Source organism: Microtus ochrogaster, chromosome 19 (genome assembly GCF_000317375.1).
Source record: "Microtus ochrogaster isolate Prairie Vole_2 chromosome 19, MicOch1.0, whole genome shotgun sequence".
In the NCBI taxonomy this organism is placed as follows: domain Eukaryota; kingdom Metazoa; phylum Chordata; class Mammalia; order Rodentia; family Cricetidae; genus Microtus; species Microtus ochrogaster.
In genome coordinates this window covers 21508798-21514142 of record NC_022021.1, presented here as the reverse complement: position 1 = coordinate 21514142, position 5345 = coordinate 21508798, and the positions used below count along the sequence as shown (strand labels likewise).

General features: G+C 39.5%; 1 protein-coding gene across 3 annotated transcripts in view; it reads left to right on the top strand.

Annotated features, from left to right (window-relative positions):
* Positions 1 to 5345, top strand: part of Fam172a (family with sequence similarity 172 member A) — a 420557-nt gene that overhangs the window by 18908 nt on the left and 396304 nt on the right. The gene's annotated exons all lie outside the window — the stretch shown is intronic.

Below are 5345 nucleotides of genomic sequence, written 5' to 3'. Positions count from 1 at the left end.
TTTATTGTTTTGATTATTATGTGGCAAGAGGACTTTTTTTTATGCAGTCTATTTGGTGTTCTGTAAGCTTCTTGTATCTTCATAGGCATATCTTTTCTTAGGTTGGAAAAGTTTTCTTCTGTGATGTTGTTAAATATATTTTCTGTGCTTTTGAGTTGAACTTCTTCTTCTATACCTATTATTCTTAGATTTGGCCTTTTCATGGTGTCCCATATTTCCTGGATATTTTGGTTAAGCTCTTGTTAGATTTAATGTTTTCTTTAACTGATGAGTGTATTTCCTCTATTGTATCTTCAGCACTTGAGATTCTCTCTTGCCTCTCTTGTATTCTGCTGTTCATGCTTATGTTTGTGGTTCCTGATCATTTTCTCATGATTTCTGTTTCTGTAATCCCCTCAGCTTGTATTTTCTTTATTGTCTCTATTTCAGTTTTCATGTCCCGAATAGTTTCTTTCATATGTTTGATTTCTTTTTCTTGGTTTTCTTTAAGTGATTTGCTGATGTCTTCCAATTTTTTGTTTGTCTTTTCCTTAAGGGAATTTCTCATTTCCTCTTTAAGAGTTTTAAACAGTCTCTTGAAGTTATTTTTTAGGTCATTTTCTTCTACTTCATTCATATTTGGTGGTTCAAGTCTTGCTGTTGTAGGGTCTTTACATTTTAATGGTGTTGTGTTGCATGTGATCTTACCTTTTCTACTCATCTTTTCCTCTAGTAGGTATGGTTGGGGCTGTCTGAGATTATGTTGAATAATCTTCTAGGTGCCAGGGAATCCAAAGCTAAGACGGTTGTTCCTTGTAGTAGAGTCATTGTCACAGTTCTAGTTACCCCGTTGGGTACTCCTGTGCCTCGAGATAGCTCAGCACTCCTGTGCTTTGCTCTGCTCCCTTGGAGTTTGCTGTCTCAGGCCTACTTTGGCCTAGGTTGATTGCTTTGCCCTGTTTCTGTAAATCCTGGTCTGGAACCCCTCCTCCTGGCTTGGAGTTGGACCTGGAAAGGTTTCTGGCTCCTGTCTACTGCCTCACAGGTTCCAGGCTAGCGTGTGCCTGGACCCACAAAGTACCTGCTTACTCCCTCAGAGGTCCCAGACTCATGCTCGGACCCACAGAGGTTCCAGGCTCCTGCCTATTCTCTTTGATGTCCCAGGCCAATGCCTGGACCCACAGATGTCCTGGCTCAGACCTACTCCCTCCTAGGACCCAGAGTCATGCCTGACCTGCTGAGATCTCTGGTTCTGGCCTATTCCCTCAGAGGTCCCAGGGTCACTCATGCCTAGACTGGCAGAGGTCCTGTCTCAGGCCTACTCCCTTTGAGGACCCAGACTCACACCTGACCCTGCTGAAGTCTGTGGTTCCTGCCTATTCCCTCGGAGGTCCCAGGTTCACTCACGCCCAGACTGACAGAGGTCCTGGCTCAGGCCTGTTCCTGGGAGGTCTTAGACTCATGCCCAGACCAACCGGTGTCCTGGCTTAGGTCTACTCCTTGAAGGTCCCAGACCGGATCCTCAGTGGTCTCTGGTTCTGGCTCATTATCTCAGTGGTTATTCCCCTGTACCTGTTCCTGTGGAGGTTGCTGACTCTGGATCTTGTTGGCTCAATCCTGATCCGCCAGTGTCCCGGGACTGGGTTAGCTCCTGGGACTAGATTTGCTCCTGGCTTCTGCTCCCAGTGGAGCTTGTTCACTCTCTGTCCTAGGTTCAGTCCCACTCCAGTTCCGGTGGAGATTGCTGACTCTGGGTCAGGTTGCTAGCTTGGTTCTGGTCTACCAGTTTCCCAGGACTGGGTTGGCTCCTGGGACTAGATTTGCTTTGACTTCTGCTCCCAGTGGAGCTTGTTTCCTCAGGCCTTCTCTGTCCTAGGTAGCTCCTTCAGAGCCACTCCTGTAGAATTTGTTCAATGTACATTTTCTTTATCCATTTTGTTGGTTGAGGAGCATCTAGGTTGTTTTCAGGTTATGGCTATGATGAATAGTGCTGCTATAAACACAGTTGAGTAAATGTTCTTATGGTATGATTGTTTATCCTTTGGGTATATGCCCAAGAGTGGTATTCCTGGGTCTTGGAGTAGATTGATTCCCAATTTTCTGGGAAACCACTACACTGATTTCCTAAAAGGCTGTACAAGTTGAACTGTCACCTGCACTGGAAGAGTGTTCCCCTTACTCCACATTCTCTCCAGCATAAGGTGTCATCAGTGTTTTTGATCTTAACTATTCTGACAGGTGTAAGATGGTATCTCTGAGTTGTTTGGATTTGCTTTTTTCCTGATGACTAAGGAGGTTGAGCAATTTCTTAAATGTCTTTTGGCCATTTGAGATTCCTGTGTTTAGAATTCTCTGTTTAGATTTGTTCTTCATTTTTTAATTGGATTATTTGATAGTTTGATGTCTAGTTTCTTGAGTTCTTTATACATTTTGGAGATCAGTCCTCTGTCCAATGTGAGGTTGATGAAGATCTTTTCCCATGCAGTAGGCTGCCATTTTGTCTTATTGGCAGTGTCCTTTGCCTTACAGAAGCCTTTTAAGTTACAGGAGGTCCCATTTATTAATTTTCAATCTCAGTGTCTGTGCAACTGGTGTTATATTTAGGAAGTGGTCTCCTGTGCCAATGCATTTATGACTACTTCCCACTTTATCTTCTATCAGGTTCACTGTGGCTGGGTTTATGTTGAGGTCTTTGATCCATTTGGAATTAAGTTTTGTGCAGGGCAATAGATATGGATAATTTTGCATTCTTCTATATGCAGCCATACAGTTATGCCAGCATCATTGTTGAAGATGTTTTCTTTTTTCCATTGTGTATTTTTGGCTTGTCAAAAATCAGGTGTTCATAGGTGTGCGGATTTATGTCAGAGTCTTTGATTTGATTCCATTGATCTGTGTGTCTTTTTTTTTTGTGCCAATACTAAGCTGTTTTTATTACTATAGTTCTTTTATTATTATAGTTCTTAAAGCAGAGCTTTAAGTGAAGGTTGGTGATACCTCCAGAAGCTACTTTATTTTTCAGGATTGTTTCTGTTATCCTGGGTTCTTTGTTTTTCCATATGAAGCTGAGTGTTGTTATTTCAAGGTCTGTGAAGAATTGTGTTGGGAGTATGATGGAAATTGTATTGAATCTGTAGATTGCTTTTGATAGGATTGCCATTTTTATTATGTTGGTCTTACCTATCTATCCAAGAGCATGGGAAATCTTTCCATTTTCTGATATCTTCTTCAATTTCTTTCTTTAGAGACTTAACGTTCTTGTCATACAGGTCTCCTACTTGTTTGGTTAGAGTTACTCCAGGACATTTTACATTATTTGTAGCTACTTTAAAGGATGTTGCTTCCCTGATTTTTTTCTCAGTTCACTTATCATTTGTATATAGGAGGGCTACTGATTATTTTGAATTAATGTTTTATCCTGACACATTACCTAAAGTGTATATCAGATGTAGGAATTCCCTTGTAGAATTTTTCAGGTCACTTATGCAAACTATCATATCATTTCCAAATGCTGAAAGTTTGTCTTCTTCCTGTCTGAATTATATTCCTTTGATTTCCTTTTGTTGCCTTATTGCTGTAGCTAGTACCTTTAGTACCATATTAAATAGATATGGAGATAGTGGACAGCCTTGTCTTATCCCTAATTTTATCATAGTTTCTTTTAAAAAGCTTTTTGTTGTTTTTTGTAAAGTTATATTTTTAATTAAACTTTAGGCTATTTGTAGTTACTTTATACATTTATGGATTTTTTGCTTAGTAACTATCTTGCATGTTAAATGAGAATACTCTGACCTTCTAAATGGCACATACTTACAGTTTACATTAAATTTCATTTCAAAATTACCTGAAGATTTAAAATAAGAGATGGTCATAACTGAGGAAAAAGGATTATGCAGTCTAGGCTAGCCTGGGCTACACAGACAAAGTGTGTCTCAAGCATACACACAGGCACACACACCAGCAAATACCATTCACTGATAAGGAATTTAAGTTTAGTTGAACAAAGAATTTGTGTTTGCTGATATTCATGCTATAACAGCAACAGAAAGGTGTAAGCTCCTAGCTGAATCAGATGACACAGAATACTATCATTTGGAGCAGGCAAATAATAAGGTGTAGACATCCACAAAGTAGAGTGGTATCAAGGTAGGAAGTTATTCTCTTTCTCTTATAGGAGCTCAGAAACTTCCGTAGAGTAGGTAGGCTTTGGTTAGAGCTTAATTTATCACTTTCATTCATTCTAGACTGTCTTCTGAAGATCCATGTCTATTTCCTTGAGCTCTTTAATTTTCTTGCCAATTTGGATAAACATGGCACAAATCCAGCAGGGAGGTCCAGATGAAAGAGAAAAAACTACAGCATTGAAAGGTACATACTTAAATTACTTTTCAGGGAAATTTCAGCGTGCATAATCAAAGTGTAGAAATATTTAGGTTCTCTTTGTTCATTTCAGTTGTAACATAAAAACGTCAGTGCCTAAACTATTTGCAAGTATTTATTTTGCTCACAGCAACCATTACAATTCCTGAAATGAATCATAGACTCAACATTTCACAAAGAAAAGACTTCTTAATGCTCTTCCTGCTTAAGGTCATCATTTAATGGCAAAACAAACAATTTCAAGACTTTTCAATCAAGAGCAGTATCCGTATTTTGCTGAGTGGAGTGTCACATAATCTGGTCTTCCTGTCTTCTGCTATTATGTTAACTGAGACTGGGGATATTTTGTACAAGCTGCTCCATGTTATTACCTTAGAAGGAGTTTGTCTTAGATAGTGTTGGGGAATTCTGAGCTCTACATGTTTTGTGTTTCAGTTTGCTATCTAATATAATTTTATTTTTAGAGGAAGTTTATTACTCAGCTTTTAACTGAGTAACAAAATAAGAATCAATAATTTGTACTTCTGTTATGCTTAGCATTTGAAATGTCTCCCACAGCCTGCATTGCTGTTTTTTTTGAAGACTCTGGAGCCTTCAGGAGGCAGACTTTTCCTGTGCGAGCCTTTAGGGGGCAGGCTCTTCTGATGGAAGTCTGTGCCTTCTCTTCTGTGATGGGCTGACTTTTCCTAGGATTGTGCAGGAGCTCCTTCTGCTCCTTCAGCCAATAGCCTTTAAGATACCATCCCACTTGGGTGTGGTCTCTGCTGCTTTTTAAAGCAGCAGTAGCCATGTGCTCTCTCTCTCTTGGTTTGGACTCCGCTTCCTGCAACTAGACTCCTTTCCTGGTTGTGCAGAGGGCTGTTTATAGACAATTACACTGGTATAGATATATGGATAAAAAGTTAAAGTTAAATTGTAAAGAATACTGTATGCATGCATGCTTCTACCTCTGTTTAAAACATTTTTATGTATTTATATATATATAT